The sequence below is a fragment of the Cavia porcellus genome, unplaced genomic scaffold (genome assembly GCF_034190915.1).
Source record: "Cavia porcellus strain 051 isolate PalLab524CR breed Dunkin Hartley unplaced genomic scaffold, mCavPor4.1 scaffold_39, whole genome shotgun sequence".
Lineage (NCBI taxonomy): Eukaryota > Metazoa > Chordata > Mammalia > Rodentia > Caviidae > Cavia > Cavia porcellus.
Window position 1 is genome coordinate 1,649,085 of NW_026947522.1, and position 22,858 is coordinate 1,671,942.

The window sequence follows — 22,858 nt, forward strand, 5'->3', positions numbered from 1 at the left end:
GCTGCTAATCAGAAATCAACAAATAGCAAATTCTGGTGGGGCTATGTGGAAAAGGAAACCATCTCCGTTCCTGTTGAAAGTATAGACTGGTGCAACAATTATGAAAACCAGCAGAGAGATCCTTCAAAAAACTAAAACTAGGCTTTGTTGGTTGCTTACCAAAAGAATTAAAAGCATCATACCACAGCAATATATGCACACCCATGTTTATAGGAGCACAGTTCATAATAGCTAATTCTTGGAAATACCCCAGCTTCCTATCAGCCTATAAATGAATAAACTACATGTAGTTTTTTATACAATGGATGTGACTGATATTTGAAACATTTCTATATCCGTGAACGCACTTTGAGATGATACTCTATCCGTGAACGCACCTTGAGATGATACTCTTAAATGAAATAAATTGTGCACACATGTGTAATTTTTTTCCTCTGGTGTGAGAAACTGAAAGTATAAATAAGGGCCAAAATGTATAATAGAAAGTGTGAAATAGGAATAAAATGTTCAAATTGAAGTGAAAATTAGGAAGGGGGATGGGGAAATGGAGGAGAGGAAGAGGACAAAAAGAGAAAAGGAGGGAAAAATAGAAACAAAGCTTTTGTAAATAAGCAGGGGAAAAGGAGTGAAAGGGAAGAGAGAAAAATACAAACATAAAGAGGAGTCAAGATGTATCATGTTTAACAGCTCCTGCCTGGAAAGTGTGAGTTTGATTCTCAGTACAAAGAAAAGAAAACATCATTTACAGGTACAAGTTCCTCCATGATGAATGTGGATATCATGTATATATAAAATACAGCAATAAAACTGATTTAAAATAAAAAGTAAATAAGTAAACAGCAAAACAGTTACTTTAGGTACTATGATTACTTTTTAATTATACATTTATGAGTTTGAGAATTATTTTTGTGTGTCATTTTGCATCTATTATGTCATAAATACTATTCTACTCATTCATGTTCTTACTTATTAATTCTCCAGCAAACAAAATTTTAAAGAAAAATTGATATGCAGATTTTAAAATAAAAGAAACATTATGCAGATTTCCAATTATCTGATACTTCTAAGAAAATAGTTTCATTGACTAGCAGTTTAATGTTACTGTATAAAATATAATATTACAAGTATTTAAGCAATTTGAAATTTTTGACTGTATTCATTGAGAATTATATAATATTACAAGTATTTAAGAAGCAATTTGAAATTTTTGACTGTATTAATTCACTGATAATTAAAAATGTTAACAATTTCTTGATATTAATGATTATAGCATCAATTTATTAATTAAAATTAAAATTTTAAAATATGTTTTTCTAGTATTGTCAGCGTTTAACATCTTTAATAAATACATAACATGTTGAGATTCCATAGTTAGACATTAAAAGTAAGCTACTGGAAAATGTCAGTTGCTTTCTAACCCAACCCAGTGCTGACTGTGTCCTTACTGGGCTGTAAATATTCCATGGTTTTTGTGGTGTGAGAAGCCAAAAGTTTAAATAAGGATCAAAATGTTAACAGGTTTTGGGAAAAGGGAAAACAGTGGTCACATGAGAAGGAGGACAAGGCACTGGGGTTGGGAGTGGCAAGAGAGAAAGAATAGAAGGAAACAATGGAAATGTAACTTGTAAATCAAGAAGAGAAGAGGGACTGCAGGGAGGGGAGGGGACAGGAAGAAAAGGAGCAGCAGGAGGTACACATATAGGCTCAGCTTTCCTATGATGAATGTTATCACTGTATACTAAATGTACCAATAAAAAATTAGAAAAAACTATAGCCTTACTGCTTAATCAATGAAAATGAAAGCTTTCCAGGGAGTGGACACCAGAAACTGATACTGTTCCCAGATTCACATTATAATGACTTATTGAGAAAGAATCACCGTTGAAATTGGCAGAGTGAGGTCATAGGAAGTGAATCTTCACCACTTGTCTACTAACTCAGAATTGAGATCAAATGGTGGAAAGCATAATTCCAAGGATCTTCCACACTTGATGTCCACAGGTGACAACTACATCTAATCTATGAACAGATGAAAAGTACAAAGTTTCTGATGATTAAAGAAAGTAAGGGGGGGGGTGTAAATGTAATACCTATCACATTAGAATTCTAAGTTTGTAAACAGTTTTAGTTTTAGTTTGCTTTTAAGATTATACATATATATATATTTATTATAATCAGCATCACTAGAAATTATTGAGTAGAGTCTCTTTGTTATTGGGAATGTAATATAATAGTTACTAATATTGGAAAATCTCAGTAATCAGAAGATATCAATCTCACATGAAGAAACCCATATGTTGGTCAATTAAGTACTCTTTGCTCAATTATGAAAAGTAAGAAATTACACTTCACCTCACCTGTTCTATTCTACCATCTTTACAGAAGAATGTAGCAAGTGAAGCAAAAAAAGAAAGTGACAAGTATATGAAATAGAAAATAAAGCACATATCTTAGAAAATGATGACCCCATATGTAGGGAAAGATAAACAACATCAAATAGAATAGTATGAAGAAAATTCAGCCAAATCAAAAACAATTAAAAATCAATTGTACTTATATATTCCAGCATCCAAGCATTGAATATGTAAACTGGCTCTTTATATCATAAAAAAGTGCCATTAGAGGGGAATAAACATCTGTCATAGTGTCTTGATTGTACTCATTTCTGCTCAGTGGTCCATGTCTCTCTGTCAGCGTTCTTTATCTTTCTAGAATGAACCTAATTTATTTCTTATTCTAATTCATTCTTTGGTCAAAATATTTTACTTTGCCATTAATTTCACCATTGATTCTGTAGAAACTGGGTTTAAGTGTATATAGACCTATTTATCATTATGAACTAGAAAGTCAGAGATGAATTTTGAATGAAAAAAATATCATTGGTTAACAAATGCATTAAAATGAATATTATGAAATTGCAATTTTCTAGAAAAATTAAAGAAAATAAAATAAATCATTAAACAGATATATTTTCATGAAGTAGATGAATATTACAAATTAATGAAATAATACATGATTTAGGCTTTCTAGTAAGAGTCAAAAACAAAATGATTGAAGTACCAATAATTTCTTTTAAAACAAGTATGAGGGGAAAACATGCTATTATCAGCTAAAACAATGTCATATTTTCTGTACATAATATCATTTAACATTCTTTAAAATGGTACATGGATAGAAATAATAATTAATATAATCATTCATATTCTAATAATTTAAATAGTGTTCATCTTTTGTCCTCATCCATAAAAGCTGTGAAAAATAATGCAAAAAAAATTACAAGAGAAAACATTGCAAATTTAGATAGTAAAAATATTATTTAGTTTTAAGTCTCTAAATTAGAATACTTTTTGCATATAAAATGTGCATGGTTTGCTTAGTTTATGATAATCATTGTTCACACCAGATAATGCATTTTTCCTTAAGCAAAATGAACCATGTAATATAATGCAGGCATACTATATAAGTAAAATAAACAGTGTTTCTGAAATTCTAATAAAGAAACAGCAAATAATCCAGTAAAATGCTTTGTTATATAATGCCAATCACACTAAAAATGTTGAAAATTAGAAAACATCATCACCAGATATAATGTAATGAAGTAGATACCATGTACATGGGGGCCCACTGTAAAGTGGTGATTAGTAAAGAATTTTGAATTGAAATAAATTAAATTTAAATAAATTTATAGCTCAATTCCTCAACTGTATTAGTTGCATTTCAAATGCTCATGAAGCACAAGAGGCTAATGCTCATGGCTACCATGATAGATCATGAAGAAAAATGGGAATTGCCATTCTCACAAAAATTCTTATTTTATAGTGTCCATTATAGGCACATAATTTGTTTCTACTTAAAACACTTGTCTTAGAACATTTTTCTATGTTTTGTTCACTTTTAAAATTTGCTTTTTTGGTTGAAATTTTCTTATTATTTTAGGCTGAAAATATAAAGAAGATAGAGATTTGAGGTTTATACTGAACACTTGATCAGCTGGCAGAGGCCTCAGCAGCATCTTTCCCCACCTGGAGGATTTTGGAGGGCTGGAAGAGTGCAGGTGAACCTTCCCACCACCCAAGGGAAGCTGGTTGGGTCTGCAAGATCCCCTGTAACACAGTAGGACCCCGGCTGTAGTGTACTCCATGGACAGGCAAGTCCAGTGGCCTGGAAATGTATGAACCTGCAGCAACAATATTGGCTAAAGTTTGTATCATATCAATATGCCTAGGCTGGTTAGCTCAGGAAGAATCCAGGACCAACCCAACTGACCATGCAGGAGGAATTTAGGTGACTGGCCTGTCTCCTACAGTGTGGGGCTCAGCAAGTAGGTGAATATTAGCCAAAGTATGACACTGACTGAAACACACACAAAGGATTGACAGAACTAGTGGGATTGAAATGATTGAAATATAAACCAAGAAGCTAAAATGACAATATAAAAAACAAAATGCAGTCTCAGACCTCCAGCCCATCTGGAACAAGTACAGGAGATACTGACATAGAAGACATTGAAGAAACATAATTTAAATTTTTGTAAAAACACCAAGTAAAGTAAAGAAACAAATCCATGAGGCTATAGAGAAAATCAGATCAGAAATAATCTCTAAGCTAATGTAACAAATGACAACCTTAATGAAGGAATTTTTTACCTCAGAGAAGACATAGATGAATAAAGGAACACAGATGCACATAGGAAAATGATAGACATTTTGAAGGAATAATATAAGACATAAAATGCATGAAGCAGATACAAAGAGATATCCAGGAAATTAAAATTCTATTGAAATCTGGCAAAATAGCTTGAACAAAAATGAAGATAGACTTTCAGATCCTGAAGACACAATTGTAGCTACTGATAAAAAATGAAAAAAATCTCTTAAAAATATCAGAGAACCATGAAATAACAGTTCAACACCTCCAAGATGATACAAAGAAAAGTAAGGTAAAACTGATTAGATATCAATTAAAAAGCAGAAGTCAACACAAGTGATATAAAAAGAAACTATTTGAATAAGAGCAGAAAATTGCCAAAGCATGGTGACAGAATCCGAAATACAGGTAACTGAGGCATATAGAATCCCAAAAAGGTATAACCAAAATAAATATACACCCAAATATATAATCATCAAGATTCCAGAAATTCAGCCCCCCAAAAATCCCAGAATGGTAAAAATTGTTAGACCAAAAATACGGGTCACATATAAAGGAAAGTTTATTTCTGAATCACACTGACTTCTGAATACAAACCTTCAAGTCAAGGAGAGCTCAGTAAAGGTTTTTGAGTCCTTAAAAATCAAATTAAAACAGCTTGCTGCCTAGATTGATATAAACTACAAAAGTGTCTTTCAAAAATAAGAGACATAAGATATTTCCATGACAAAGAACAAATGAAGAAATTCATGTCCGCCAAAACAATCCTAGAAAGGTTACTGGAAGACATACTAGATAGAGATAAAAATGACCACAAAAATAGAAAGAAGCCACTGGACAAGACAAACAAAGAAAAGGGAAAAACAAGTAAAAAAAAAAAAAAACACAAAAAAACTAGGCCAATACTTTATCAGTTATAATCATCAATGTAAATGGCCTCAATTCACTAATCCAAAAAAAAAAAATTGTCAGAATGGGTTATGAAACAAGATCCAAAGATATGTATACAAGAAACACATTTAACTCAAAAAGAAATTCATGCTCTGAAAGTCAAAATATTGAAAGCAGTACTCTATGCAACAGGAACTCAGAAAAGAAATGGTAGATACTCTCTTCACAGATAAACTGAACTTAAAACCAAAAATGACCGACTGAGATAGAGAAAGTGACTGCATACTTGCTAGGGGAAAATTTCAAGAGGAAGGGGTAACAGTCTTAAATATGTATGCATCCAACATGGGAGTGCCCAAGTATACAAGAAAAATATCAATAGACAGGAAACATCAAATATGCAGTAACACAAGGATAACAGGGGCATAATAACCCATTATCACAAAGGGATAGATCAAAAGACAGAATGTCAGCAAAGAAATAGCAGAAATGAATCAAACCTGTTAACAAATGGATTTAATAGATGTTTACAGAGGGTTCCACCCAACAACATCAGAATACACATTCTCTTCAGCTGCACGTGGGACGTTCTCCAAAATAGAACACGTACTACCCATGGAAGATGCCTAAGCAAGTGCAAAGGAACTGACATTATCCCATGCATATTATCTGAACATAATGCAATGAAATTGGAAACTAATGGCAAAGAAGCTACAAAAACTACATAGACACACGAAAATTAAATAACCCCCTCTTGAACAACCAATGTGTCACAGATAAAATTAAAGAACAAATTGAACAATATCTACAGTTAAATGAAAATGCAGATATAACGTACTTAAACCTGTGGGATGTGATGAAAGCAATCCTAAGAAGGAAATATGGCAGTGAATTCTCATTTCAGGAAAACACAACAGCACAAATGAGCAATCTGCAAGTCAAGACCAAAGCTCATAGAAGGGAAGAAATTGTAAAGATCAGAGTAGAGCTTAATGTAATTGAGACTAAGAAAATAGTACAAAGAATTAATTGAGTTGGTTCTTTGAAACAATCAACAAAATTGGTAAAACCCTAGCCAACGTTATCAAGAAAAGATAAGAAAAAACTCAAATGTATGCAATGAGAAATTAAAAGGATGAAATCACTACAGATCATGTGGAAAATCAGAAGATCTTCATTAATCACTTTAAAGGCCTTTACTCATGCTGGAAAACACAGAAGAAATGGATAGATTCCTAGAAACTCACCAGTTAGCAAAGCTGAATCGAGAAGATACAAAAAATTTGAATAACCTACTATCAACTACTGAAATCAAATATGTAATTAAAAACTTACTAACAAATAAAAATCCTTGTGGATTTATGGCTGAATTCTAGAAGAAATTTAGAGAAGATTTAATGTTAATACTCTTCAAACTCTGTAATGAAACTGAAAGGGTAACAACACTCCCTACCCCATTCCTGGAGGCAAGCACCATTCTGATACTGAAACCAGAGAAAAACTCAACCAAACAGGAGAACCACAGGCCAATCTCCCTAACGAACATAGATGCAAAAATTCTCAATAAAATGGCAGACAGAATGCAGCAAATCATTTAGAAGATTATACATCATGACCAAGTAGGATTCATCCCAGGAATGGGTCAGTATATGCAAACCAATAAACATAATGCACCACATCAAAAGAGCCAAAGACAAAAATCATATGGTCATAGCAATAAATGTAGAAAATGCTTTTGATAAAGTCCAATAGTCATTCATGATAAAAACTCCACAGAAAACCAGTATAAACTGTCTCTACCTCGATATGAGAAAAAGCATCTATGACAAACCAATAGCCAATATCATACAAAATAGACAAAAACTGGAAGCTTTCACTATAAAGTCAGGAACAAGAGAAGGTCATCCAATATCACCACTCCTTCAATACAGTTTTGGTAACAGTAACCAGAGCAGTAGACAAGAGAGAGAAATAAAACAAAGATAGGAAAGAATAAGTTAAATTATCATTATTTGTAAATGGCATGATACTCTACGTAGCAGACCCCAAAAACTCCACCAAATGAGTAGACTAAATAAGTAAATTCAGTAGCATAGCTGGAAACAAAGTTAGTACCAAAAAGTAACAGCATTTCTGTACACAAAAACCAAATTGACTGAGAGAAGTATTGTAGAAATAACACTTTCACAATAGCATCCAAAAAAATGAAATACCTTGGAATAAATCTAAGAAAGTACATAAACAATCTGTATACTGCAAATTACAAATTACAGTATGCTTTGCTCATGGATAGAAAGACCCAATATTGTGAAAATATGGTCATACTCCCAAAACTGTTACACAAATTGCAATGCAATTCTGATCAAAATACCATTAGCATACCTCACAGATATAGAGAAAACATTTCTAAAAATCATTTAGAAACAGAAAAGATCTAGGATAGCAAAGCCAATCCTGAGAAACAAAGGCAATGCAGGAGGCATCACGATCCTAGATTTGAAATTCTACTACAAAGGGACTCTAATAAAATCAGTATGGTACTGGCAAGGAAAAAGACATAAGGAACAATATACTAAAGTAGAAGATGAGTACAGAACTGTAAAGACATTCAGCCACTTCATTTTTGGCAAAGGAGTCAAACATGGTCACTGGGCAAAAGGCTTTGTAATAAATAGTGCTGAAAAAACTGGCTTTCTACATGCCAAACACTAAAACTAGACACATGCTATCACCATGAAATGAATTAAAATCAAAATATATCAAAGATCTAAATATTAAACAGAAAAACTAAATCTAATGGAAGACAATGTACATAGAAATCTTGAAGACGGGTAAGCAGTGATTTGATGAACAAAATGTAAACTGCACACGAAATACTTCAAAGAATCAACAACTGGGATCTCAATTTATTAAAGAGTTTTACACATCAAAAAAATCAATGCAGTGAAAAGAAAACACACAGAATGGAAAAAAATTATCTAAGTTTCCCTCAGACAAAAAACTTCTATCTAGAACATGTAAAGAATTGAAAAAAAATATGATATCTAAATTCAAAGATGTAATCCAAATAAAGGCATTTTAGAAGAATATACACATCTCAGATAAAGAAGTACAAATGGCAAGTAAATACATGAAAAAATATTCAACATCACTGGTCATTTGAGAAATGCAAATTTAAAAAGCACTGATATTTCATCTCACTCCAAAAAGAATGGTTTTCATGAAGAAATCAATCAATAACAAATGTTGGCATTGCTATGGGATAAAGGAACCCTTATGCCCAGTTGGTGGGAGTGTAGACTGCTCCAATCACTGTGGAGATTCCTCAAAAGGAGGTTCATTTCTAACCAGCTATTCTCCTTCTGGGTATTTTCCAAGAAAAAGTTAAAACAACATACCACATAAAAGTTGTGCCATCTCTCAACAGTTCCACAATCTGTAACAATAGAGCACTTGGGGACATTTAAGATTCTGTCTTAGTTACCTTTCCCTCATTGTTGAGACAAAATACTTTACACCCAAAATTGAGAAGAGAAGGTTTATTTCTTACAGTTTTGGGGGTTTCAATGCATACTGAGCTAGCTCCCAGGCAGAGTGGCATGGTAGGCTCGCAGTTCATGACCACCACAAACAGTAATAACAAACAGAAAAAGAAGGAAAACACACCTTCTTCCTACCGTTAGAGTGTGCTGGCTCCACCCCTGGCAGCTCTTACACCACCAATCCCAGTGCTAGACAATGAACCAATCATGAACACTACTAGATTCACCTGCATCCACATGGGATTATTACTTGCTTCCTTTAAGAGTAGTGGATTTAAACATTTGAAGACAGCAAATAATTTGCTCTACTGAAGTCAGATTGTGAATTTCAACAAGAACAATCCTCTAAACAAGTAGATGAAAAATTAAAAGATGTATATCGGTTGGCACTAGTGGCTTTCTAGTTGCCATGAGCAGCATTTTCCCATAAACAATATGAAAACATCTGATGCAAAGCTGTCCAACATTGTCCTATAAATCTTACCTTCCCTACAAAGGGACACAGATCTTGTCTTCTTGTTAGGTCTTTTCCCTTTAATCACTATGTAGGAATACATATAAAATTATAATAATAATAAATGTGACAAAATTACGAACTCAAAGAATATTTCCCAATGCCTTGTCATTGCTCCACCTCCCTAAATAGTCATCTACATTAAGAGATTTTATAAAGACTGCTGGAATGTGTCCTACTTAGTATTGTTCCTGTGAAGTGCAGCTCATTCTTTATCTACAGATTCAAATTTTTCTGAAACTAAAATCATATCTACAAACGTAATAGAATTTCTTCCTGTGATGTCCTTACTGTCACTCAATAGGTAATTCTTACGTTAAATACAGCTGTTTCCTTGAGCATCATAAGGTTCTGACTGACTTAAGCAGTTCTCACAAAGACTAGACTCAAGTGAAGAAGCAGCATGTGAAATGAGAAATGGGATGGGAAGTGACAAAATGAGTGGGTACAGGTGAACAAAAGCCCTTGAAGGATTCTTTCCACACGCATGACTAATGCTCTGCGGTCAAAGCCTTTACAGTGTACACTATGTTCTTTGTAGTTGAGTTTTACACTGATTTAGCAAATATCCCCAGGCTGGGGATATAGCTCAGCAGCACACAGTCTGCTTGGCAAGTGCAAGGTCATGAGTTCAACTCCTAGAAGTAAAAAAACAAACAAAAAAACCAGTATTTCCTATATAGATTGATGCTTTTATATCATCATTGCCATATTTGCCACTTTTGATTCATCAGTAAACTAGATCTTTTTGTTTTGAAAATGTATTAAAATTATTCATTTTAAAATACATTTTATTCAGTTGGCTTTGTATAATTTTGATGATTTGGTACAATATATTTTAGTTAATAAACATGATCATGAATGTACAGTTCATACTGAAAATTATTTGATAAGACATATAAAATATAATAAGAATTAAATTAAATAAGATTAAATTAAATTAATTAAATATAATAAGAAATATAATATAAAATGTTAGAAACCAATATTTTAAAATATTTCACATAACTATTTCAAAATATGTGTTAATTATATTTGTACCAACTCCCTTCAAAGAATGTGATCATTATGTGCTACAAAATCATGCTGATAAAGATAAAATGTTGAGAAAAAAATTTTAAAATATATTCAAAATCAAATTTAAGTAAGGTAAACATACACAAATTCAATCCTGGAGTGCTCTTAATTTCACACAGATTTTAAAGTTATTTACAGTGCCTTTAGTGCAAATATCTTTCATTAAGTTGCATAATATTTCTAGTTTAAAACATGTTTTAATTACTTATTTTTTAATGTTGATCTAGATAATTTTAGCTTAATGATGCTGCACTTAAGAAATGTCAGGGTAGTTGAATTGCAATTTTAAATTTTTACATGAGAAGATATACCTGTCAATCATTCAAAATTGCTTTTAGGTTTAATGAATACATTTCCAATACTTAGGAAACAACCAAAGTAAAGACTGTTGATAGGACCTTGATGTAGAAAAATAAGAATGAGTTTGAATATTTAAGAGTAATAAAATTATTCTGTTGCATATATTTTCTTGTGTTTAAAAAATGTTTTGACCTGGACGTGGTGGTGCTTGCCTGTAACCCTAGCATGTAGCAGGCTGAGGCAGGAGGATTCCTATGTGTTTGGGGCCAGCCTGGGCTACAGGGTGATTTCAAGGCCAGCCTGAACTGCATAGCAAGGCCCTGTCCCAAAAAAGATAAACAAAGATTTTGATTATAATCAAATTAACATCATTTAAAATATCTGTGGCTTATACATTATTCACTTCAAATCAAACTGTAGGTCTAAATATCAAAGTGTTACTTTAAACATGAATGTTACCATGTTTCATTATCAATAGTAATGTTTTAAATGATAGAATTCATCTAGATATAGAAAAATATCCATATAATATATTAGGATTTGATTGACCTGTTTGTAAAATGAAAATCACATATTTATTTACATTTACTAGATGATGCTTCACACATTTAAAACAAACTTTCTTGTCAATCTGATGTGAAACACACAAAAGAAAAGCTGTTAAAACTTTCCCTGTGGGGCAGCTTTTGTGCTACTTATTTCACTAGAGCTAGTGAACGTATCGAGCTACTTTTTTTCACCCACAGGGTCTTAACTCTCGTTTCCAGGACTCTGCCTTCTAACTACAATGCCCTATTACTCACCACCTCTCCTATGAAAATTTTTAGTTTGATATGGTATCTTTCTCACAATTAATAGAGTGAGCATGTGCTCATTGATTTCTTCTTACTCTTTTTCCCTCCACTTGATTCCGAATGGGAAATAGAATTTATTCTCCACTGAAACATCCACAGTAGAATTTAAAATACAAAAGAATTCATCAGAAGTTCACTCTACTTTTGCAACAGGATTTTTAAGTTTCAGTGAAATAAAAATCAAATCATTTACAACCTCAAGAATGGTGTCTGAAAAGCAGCTGAGTTTTAGAAACGTGTTATGGTACATAATGGAAAAAGAGAGAGAGAGACAGAGACAGAGAGACAGACAGAGAGAGAGACAGACAGAGAGAGACAGAGAGAGAGACAGAGACAGAGAGAGAAAGAGAGATGTAGGTATATATAAACATTACAGAAAAACACAAAAGTTACTTTTGAAAATAATGTCTACAAGTAAATTAAAATTCATATTTTGTCTTTCAAAAAGACAAAGCAGAAGAAATAGTAACTGAGAGAGGAAATAATAGCCAAAATAATTTTAATGCTTGAATCCTAATAACAAGTTTATGCTCTAATATGAAAAGACATTTCATATCTGTCCTCCCAAAGAAAAATACGAAAGTTTGTAGATACAAAACTTTAAACTGAATGTGTGCAATATTTCAGACAATAGTAATGAGGGATATAGGAAGAAAAATACTCTGGAAATAATTCAGTATTGACTGATATGAAACTTGAATCTATTCTATAAAATAGAATGTATGTATAGTATGTATACCCTAGGAAAACTAAACTGCGTAAAAGAATATATTGTTATCTTACAAGGAGTTGTTCAAGTTATAAAATCAAAGCATAAAAAATGATCAATCAAACAATGACAGCACCAAATATTGTTTGATGAGCTAACAAAAAATTAGTAGTATGGTTATCTATCTTGCACTGGTTTTGCTTTTTTTCTTTAAATAAAAAATAATATATTAGTGTATAATTCTGAATATAATTTAGGAAATAAGTAAATTAAAATCATTTATGGTAATATGAAAATTACTTTTAAATGCAATGATGTAAGAAAATTTCAAGAAAAAAGTGAAATAAACACCAGATTTCCACTTATGTACAATGTACAAGCAAAAAATACAATCTTTATGCTTATAAATACATTTAAAATCATAAAACATAATATGCATTACAGACATGAGATTTGAAAGAGTAGTTATCTTGGGATATCTTAGGTACAAATAACATTACTAATATACTATTTAATGGATTTTGTATCCAAAAATAGTTTTATTTTTATCATTTTTTTCACAAAGTATTTATTTTTAAACATGACAATGACAAGAAACTATTATTACCCCTCATATGTGCAAAGAAGACAAAAGCAATAAAAAGGTGCTTTAATGAAATACACTAACATTAGATAAATAAGAGAAAATGTTATCCGTTAAAATGTCAAGAACTTTTTAATATTTCCTGACTGACTGACAGACAATCATAAAACCAAAAGATGCGAACCCTGGAGTAATTTCCATACTGCACCTGCAGCTTGTCCCTCTGACCTCACCTTTCCTCTCAGTGCCATCCCCCTTCTGTTTCACCCTTTTCTTGTGAAACAGTTGGCAGAATACCAGCAAAGATGTGGAGATGATCCTTCTAACTCACTTGGGTAAAGCTCCAAAGTAACATAAAGCACAGATCTCCAGGAATCAGGCAAGTGTGGTGGGTTCTTGATCTTTAATCTTATTGCTCAGAGAAATTGTTTACTAAACACTGGAAATGTAATAAAAACCAGGAATCATGCAAGTCAGTGACAAAGTTAATAAAAATTTTTATCCAAAATAGTAGTGTTAACTATATTTATATTTAATTAGCTTCAACAATAAATAAATCACACTTTTGCCTAAAATTGTAAACTACATAACAGTACCAAATTAAAGATAACATAGTCTACTAGCAGTAGCTTTTCTCTAATCACCAATTCTAAAATTTGATTCTGTGAAAATTCAGATTCACACTGTTGGTATTAAATATAAATTTTAGGTCCTGCATTATGTTTTCCTAATTCACAGAAAATATTATTTTCAAAATTGTTAATTCTATGCAACTCCTATAAAATGATCACTTATTTGCAAATTAAACAGATTTATGATTCCTTGACAAATAATCATGTTAAAAACCAAATGACAACAAAAGTAACAGAAATTATGCCACATCATATTTATAATGTAAATTCTCAAAAAAGACTCATTGCATAATCAATAATATGAGAGCTGTTCAAATTTCACTTCAGTCTCTAGTGTTCCCACTGTCCTCATTTCTAAACTTTATGTACTGATTGTTTTCACCTGGGAACAATGTGATGAAAACTAAATAAAACACTTAAGGTTAAAAAAAGGAGGTAAACAATGAGTAACTGTTAGATATTCAACAATTTTATTACTTAGGTATTTATGTTAATACACTTTTTATTTTGTAAGCATGTTCATGAAACACTTATTTCATGTTTCCACAAGGTGAATTGCTAAATACTTAACTCGACTGTAGTATTTTTTTCCACAATACAAAGGATACATAGGAACAATTAAAACATGTTTTTATGCCTCTCCTAGGTGCCTTTGATAACATCCTCTGTTAAAGGCCTTTTTCATTCCACTAATTAAGGGCTAAGATTGAGTTCAGTAGTGAGAATTATATGCAGTTAATTTGGGACCTCTTGGAGGATTCTGTAGTTCATTACTATCTTATCAGGCCACGAAATTCTTTTGCTATATGAAGAAAAGTCTCGCGTTAGTTACCTGCTGCTGAAAGTATCTGGCTATCCCCCGTCTCTGTACTGTATTGCGTTTTTAAGAGAATCCACTTGTAACACTTCTTGTCCTGAACTCTTTTTTGTCAAATTATGATTACACGTGGATACTGAGTGCTGCTAACCAAGCAGCTGTCCTCACTGGAGGCTGGCAACAAAAGGGGTGCCAATTATTTTCTACAGAAAATCTTCAGGAAAAACAACACTTGATGTGAAAAAGCTGCACTTTCATTACTCTCTGGTCCTATGTCAATATTTCTTTAAGTAATTGACTACAAGTCATAATTAACCAAGTGGGGACTACCAAGTTTTAACAAGTTAAAAACAGCTCGACTATAGTTTCAAACACATGTTTCTTTCTTTCCTGAGAGAGTGAAACAGTAAAAGATACAGTTAACACTCAAACTAATTTATTTTTACATATTTTATAATCAATATCATGATAAAAGAAACATCAACAACCTATGCAATAAAAGAATCTTGATGTTAATTTTTTTTTAGTTAAAGGAAAGACACTGGAGGCTGAGTCAATGATATCTGAAAATGATTTATGCTTCAGTGTCTGAAATTCCATAACAGTCAAGCACACAATGATCTAAGTGAACAGCTAAAATCTGATTATCCATGAGTAGTAACTAAAAAGGCCACACAGAGAAAATCTTTACCAGTAGATGAAACCTTCATGTTTTTAAATTTTATTAATCAATTTTTCAAAAAAACATAGGGGTAACAAAGCTTTTAGACTTAAATCCTGTGAAAGTATTATTTTTCACTCTTAGAAGAATGCTTAACAGACATCAACTTTCTCAATCTTGATTTTGAAGTAAGCTTAGCAGGAAAGAGCTTCAGCTAAATGGAAAGTGTATTAGAGTTTTAAATGCTTGATTGTCTTTCACGGATATAAATCAGTGTCTAGTTTCTGATTCCAACTTTATTTTTGGATAGTTATCCCAATTATAAATGCTTGTAGTTTCATGATAGTGTGTTTCTGGGCACATTGTTTTCTATTTAAAGCATTCCTTCTCAAAAACCAAACACTGTGGAAATTGAGTAGGTTCAAGAAGTAATTGTGGTGAATTAAAGAAACTTTATACAACACAACACATAGTAACTTGTGTTGTAAATGCCGAGGTCCATTTAAAGCACCTGAAGAGAAAGTTTTAGTATCACAAGATTCCTCTCTTCAAAAGTTACTTTATCATTTTTCTAAAGTAGAAAATAGTATGAGGAGCCAGAGGCATAAGCAAGTCAATGGTAATGTCCAGGGAAACAATAAAGTAACAAGAGGAAATGTAACTCGTGAAGTAAAGAATGATAGTAAAATGAAGTTGTCATGATATCTTCAGTCACATTTCATAGCAATGTTTTGTGTGGCATTGTGAGTAGTCAAATAATATCAATAAAAAGGAAGTTGCTTTAAATATCAAACATCTACATTTAATAAAAATGTTGGCCATAATATAATGATAATTTCCATATGGGTCAAGGGAGAATGAGAAGTTGTCAGTCAAAAGATACCAATTTTCACTACACAAAGGAAGTAAGTCCAAGAGATCTAGACATTAACATGTAAGTGACTATAGTGAAAAATATTGTATACTTCACAATCACTAAGAATTAACTTAAATCTTCTCACCACCAAATAATAAATATGCATGATGATTATTGAACACATTGGCCTTTGAAAATCTATACATATATGAAAATATCAAATGTAATATATGCATGCATATATATACATATATTAAAAATAAGTGCAAAAATTAGTGGTCAGATGGTATGTTCATGAATTTGGAACATCAAAAGTTGCCAAATGATGTTATATTCTAAAGGATTTGTTATGAAACCATTAACATACTGTTTCTTCATATAGCAAAAGAATTTCGTGGCCTGATAAGATAGTAATGAACTACAGAATCCTCCAAGAGGTCCCAAATTAACTGCATATAATTCTCACTACTGAACCCAATCTTAGCCCTTAATTAGTGGAATGAAAAAGGCCTTTAACAGAGTACATTTTCCATACAGTCTTTTACGTGTGTTTCTGTTAATACCATTTCCTGTGCTGTACCATGTCACTGGCCTATGAAGATGATGTCCCTGGCTTGCATAGTGTGAAGCTACTGTGGTCGCATAGTCCTATTCTGACACTTGGGACAGAGTCTTCTGAAAGGATGGACAAGAGGTGGGAACAAAGCCCCAACAGGAAAAAACTACATGACTGCTACAAAGAAAGATAATGCGACTGTGTTTCAGCAGCCATTTGCATATTGTAAATTTTGCTCTAAGTGCTAATCTCATTAAAATTAAAAAATAAATTCTAAAACTTTTATTATTATTATTATTATTATTATTATTATTATTATTATTTTGTACCAGGAATTAAACTCAGGACCTCATGCTTGCCAGGCAGGCGTTGTTCCACTGAGCTATATTCCCACAAACTAATGCTTACTAAAAATAGTTACATGCAGTTTATTAGCTAAATACCTTGATTCTGTATGTAAATAGCTTTCACTTATGGTTAAATTACTTTTAGTCAGCTCTATTTGACACACTAAGTATCACTTTTCTCCCATCAAAGCAAGCATGTTGTTTAGTTCCTATTTATAGCAATAAATTGCGACTTAGATCCAGAATGTCACTTCAGGGTCACCATATTAGGTAAGCCATATTTCCTTCAAGTTCCATGAATGATTATTTATAGTATTTGTAGTTTAATTAAAAAAAAACTAAGAAAATTGCTAGTGACCTCCATCTGGGTCTTGCTTCAGATGTAATTCCTTTTACTTTACTGCTGATCTGAGATTTCAGATTCATTTTTAAAGCCATGATATATTTTTTTTTCAAAAATTTCTGTGAAGTTTATCTATAGTTCAGCTTTTAAAGGATGTAGAAAAATGAACTAATAATCGTTGAAAAGAAATTGATGTTTTAGCACTACAAAAGACACAGCTCAAGATTAATAGCCTGCTCCATTATCTGTTAATGCCTTAGTTCTTTTTATCCAAAAATATTTCCTTAAAATTGTCATTTTCAATGATTAAAGATATTTATTTTTCTTTCCTTTTTCGGCATAATGTTTGCTTTATTCATGTAATAGGAAAACCAACATTGTGGAAGAAAAATAAAAGGTCCAATAAATTCTAATCCTCTGGGTCGCAGAGACCTATTGGAAATGTCATCATGCCACAAAATGTCTTCCTGTGTCATCACTGCAGTAACATCTGGCCACATTTGACCAGACAGAGCTCAGGTCCAAGGACGGGAATAATGAAGAGAGGGATATTCTGTCTAACACATAACTTAGACGATTAGAAGTACACTACATATCAGGAAATACAGTACACTGACTACAAAAGCAAACATACTAAAAGAAAAAAAGTGGTTGACAATAAAGCAAATATTTTAAAATTACACACTTAAATTTTTATTTAGCAGCACAAAGAGGCATCTAAATTGATGCTGCAGGTAAACACAATGAGAGCGCGTATAAGACCATTATTTTTTTCTAGCAAATGTTAAAATTACAAGATACCTACCACATAATTATGATGCTACGGAGCAGAGGTGATTATAAATTCAAAAGTGCTGTATATGTCACTTAACATAGTACTTTTGCTTTCTAGTAAAAAAGAAAACTAATAAAATGAAATCATGTTGGGACTGGGGATTGGCAAGTACGAGGTTTTAAGTTTGATACTCTGCCTGGTACACACATATACACACATACACAAGAAGAAATCATGCTGACATTTTTAAATTAAACTCCATACTTCCACATTCAATAATACTAGTTTAATTAGCACTCATGTTGTTGATTAAAAGATAAACAATGAGCTGGGATTTAGCTCAGCAGCACAAGCACCTGCTTGGCAAGTGCAAGGTGGTGAGTTCAATCCCTGGTACAAAAACAAACAAACAAAAAGATAAACAATGAAAAGTCAGTTGTTTCTGTGATATAAAGAAAATTACTGAATTTTAATCTTAACATAATGCCAGAACCACTAACAAGTACTATCCTATTGGGACTAATATTTAACTGTTAATTTTTCAAAGATTTTACTGAGTGATATATACACAATATTATATTAAATTATATATATGTATTTATTCTTTTAAAATTGTGTCTGTTCATCTGCATTACCAACTTGAAAAGATGAAGAGACTTTGAAAGAAGTGATTGGATTGTGAGGAGACTAACCTCATCAATGGGTGAGTTTATCATTGAGTTTACAACTAAGTGGGCTTTAGGGTGTGGGTCCGGCTGGAGGAAGCAGGCCCCAGAGACAGGACCTCGGGGACTGCATCTGTCCATCAACTCTCTTTGGTTTTGCCCTGTTCTCCCACCCTTCTGGGGTATTTTGAGCTGTCTTCCTGTGAATGCTCTACTGCCATGATATTTGAGCCTTAAAATTAAACAATCATGATTTGAAAACTCTGAAAATATGAACCAAAATAAGCTTTTCTTTTAAATTATGAGGTTTGGAAGTTTTGTCCAGCAACAGAAAAGTGAACAGTTCAGAAAATTTCCAATAGAGAAGTGGGGTCATTACTGTAGCTACACATGACCATGGGGGCTCAGAAGCCTTTGTAACTATTTCTCAGGAGGAATGTGTGATTTGGTGATGTGGGCTTCAGACTCCTAGAAAGCTATAAACAGAGACTGATAGATGATTATCACAGTAGCTCAGAAGCTCTGAATGTTAAACAGAATTTAGAATAAAAATTGTACTCAAGAAGCTTTAGACTTCTGATGGAAAAAGAGAATTCTTTTGACAATTGGACAAGAGACCAAAATGCTATATTCTTACAAATCATTTTTCTACAGTTTATCCACACGCTAAAATTCTGTAAGGCGGAGTTCAAGGATGATGCATTAATTGGTCTAGTGGAGCAAAAATACTGTAAGACCAGCATCCCTGCCTGCTACGAGATCCTGAGAGGCTGCTGAGTCCCTGGGAGTGGAGTGAAGCTGCAGTGGATACCACAGAAACTTGGAGATGCCAGGAAAATGGAACATGGTCCAAAAAGTTATAAGCAAGGAGCAGAACCAGCAGAAGAATGAGGTCATGGTGTATTTGAAGATCAAATGTATTTGAAAGATATAAGGTTATTGAGAAATTAATCATAGTTTAAAGATGGGTAATTAAGTGTCAAATTGATAAAGTGATAGTCTTCAATCAGTTGAGCTTCACTGTAGTCTTGACTGGACTGAGAGACTCCTAGAGAGGTATCAGATTGTGAGGGCAGTAACTTCATTAAAACTGAGTTTGTATTTGAATGGGCTTTTAGGACATGGGGTATAGTTTAAGGAAATGGGTCAAGAGAGCATAATCTTGCGGACTATATTAGTCACTGAAAGTTTCTTCTTTGGCTCTTTGTAATCTGCTCTGCTTTCCAGCTGCCATGAGTGTAGCAGCTTTCCTCTGTGATGCTTTTCCCCCAGGGGGACTGAGATCTCTGAAAGTATGGGCCAAAATGAAGCTCTGTGCATTTAGATTGTAAATGTAAGAAATTTTTGCCCCCGAACAGAAAAGCGACAAATGTGATTCTCAAACAATCATAAAATTCAGATATCTATCTACCTAATATATTGTATGCTCTAAATACATTAAACACTAACAATCAGTAAACTGAACATTTTCAGTAAGAATATATATATGTATATATATACATATATATATATTCATCTATATCATATATAATGTATATTTATTTTTATTCTTAACAACCTAGACCATGCAAGTGTCATAAAGACATCTACAAAAATATATTTAATATTTGGAAGCCTCTTGATAAGAGTTTTAGTTTTCAAGTTATAAAACTTTTTTCATACTTGAATTAACAAAACAATTATATAATGCAGAAACGAATGCAGAATCATTATATGTATTTTAATATGAGTAAATGGCAAGTGAGAAATAAGTGACATGCCCAAATTCACATAAAAGCTAAATAATATTCTTAGACTAGGTCCTCTAATTCAATTTCAGTATTTAGTTGTTCAAATCTGGAGTGTTCCCTGAAAGTCCACATGTTAAAGGTGATTCCTGAGACTGGGAGGCTGTAGAAACAAGAGTTGGGGCTTGGTGAGTGCTGTGCAGTCATCATGAACACATGCTCTGAGGAATTATGACTCAGGCTGTCTCTCTGTGCTCACGATGCGAGCAGGGTTACTTCACCACAAACTTCATGCAGTCTTGTGCTGCCCCTTCCTCATCAGAGGACTGAAACTATTAAGTCTTTCTCATCTAGACTGGAATCTCTAAAACTGTAGGCAAAATTAAACTGTTTCTTTTCACGAACTGACAATCATACCTTAATTGACTAATACATTTATTTCACTGCCCCTCATCTCTGAACTATGGTGGAGAGATTTATGCATTCTAGTTAATACCTCCATGAGATACTCTTAGAAACTGGTTCACATTTATTTACTATTCTTACCATATTGAGTTTTTGTTAAAAACATGTTTTTCTTACTTTCATGCTATTCTGTTACTTAAAATGAAACATATTTAAGGAGACGTGGAAGCCAATCTGAGAAAAAAAACTGTCAATTTGCCTATTTATTAGTGATATATTTTTGAAAACAATAAAATATACATCTTAAATAAAAGTTATCAAATAAATGTTTCCTAGATGTGAATGTATGGGCTAGTAACTAAAGCAATGATTTCCTTTATTTTTTAGCCTTGACTAGTAACAGTTCTTAAAGCAAATCCCACAACTACTATTATACTTCATATTGTATTGAGACAATATACTAGGTGTTATAATATCTATTAAGTACATTTAATAATATGTTACCATGGTGATATAAAATTTCATATTTTTAAACCACTTAGAAATTTTGAATTATTCACATTTTACTTTAAAATAATAGAATTTAAATTATGCAAACATCAGAAGTACTATTGAGTACTTTGAATATAAGCATTTTACTATTTAGCCACAAAGAAAGATAAATTTGAGTTTTTAGGAAAACGATTGCATTCTGAGAACAAAATGTTAAATGACATTAAACAAGTGCACAAGTTGAATACCACATGGCTTTTCTTATATGAGTTAGGAAAAATGTATAAAGCAAAATAAATGATAGGTAATAAGAATTAGGAGGATAGATCTTTCTCAGTGGAGAAGGGGATCGCCAGGTGGAAGGGAAGGAGTACTGTAAAAGGAATTAAAGTGTGTTATGTACTTGTAATAATTCTCCACAAGACATATAAATAGTATATATACTATATGCGTATACAAAGTAGGATAAAAATAAATATAATTTTGTAATGTCATTAGTAGTATTACTTAAAATGTAGTTAACTGAATATAACTAAATTTCATGGGCAATGTTGCATTTGTAAATCAATTTTTAAATTTTCAATTTAGACAAAAAGTGCATTTAGCTACCAGGACTCATTTAATTTTACATAAATATTAATCTCTTTGAGACTGTGGCAAATCTGATTGGTTTTCAATGTGAAATTAAAATGCAAAAATAAACTTCTCTTGGGCTTACTTATGAATAGAATTTTTCACTAATCATTATTTAACAGAGAGCTGTATAATGATCAGTATTTGACATTTTCATGTGGTAGATTTCAAAGCTTGAAACCACAAAAAGTAGGTCCACCCCAAAATACTGTTTATCTTAGAGTCTTGCAAACTTTGTCCCTGTGAAAAGAGCAAACTTAGCAGCAACCCTTTGAATTCTATTCCTCTGTTGTAATCTGCAAGTGACAGAGCCACAGCCACTGCTAGTGAGTAGCCTAGCAGCAAATGGGAAAATAAACAGGTTAAAATAAATTAAGAAAATTTATTTATCTTTAAAACATGTTTTGATGTAATTACTGTTAACTTTATCACTGAGTAGTAAGTACTTATATTTTGCAATGTTGTTGAAAAGTAAGCACAAAATATTCATTGTAAAAATGTTACTATAGCGTGAGGGCAACTACTGGCAAGGCCGAGGGCTATGGGGAAGGGGGCCCCCCTCACCAAGCCGGCCTTGGCTCCCTACTCACTCAGAACCACGAGAAGGGCACCCCTTGACTCTGGAGGTGCAGGCACATTTTTAACCAGCAAGAAAAAGTCACCCCGGACTGGCATTTCTGGAGCAGAGCGGGGTTTGGGGCTCCCGTGAGGAGCCAGGACCCCTCAGCGCTGCCCTGTCATCACCTTGACCATTTCCAGGTTGCTGTTGGAAGAATCGGTCCCGCAGCCCCGCGTGCCCAGGTGGTGCCAGGCGTGCACTAGCCTGAGCCCC

General features: G+C 32.8%; 1 protein-coding gene across 21 annotated transcripts in view; it reads right to left on the minus strand.

Moving 5' to 3' along the window:
* The window catches only part of LOC111756598 (histone H1.8-like), a 108,029-nt gene that overhangs the window by 45,019 nt on the left and 40,152 nt on the right, over positions 1-22,858 (minus strand). Inside the window, exon 8 of one of the 21 annotated variants that reach the window (XR_010045694.1) lies at positions 14,197-14,740. The exons of the other annotated variants lie outside the window; for them this stretch is intronic. The gene's annotated coding sequence lies outside the window, so the exon portion shown is untranslated. Of the gene's footprint in view, positions 1-14,196; positions 14,741-22,858 lie in introns of those variants that run through there. 21 annotated transcript variants of the gene reach the window in all.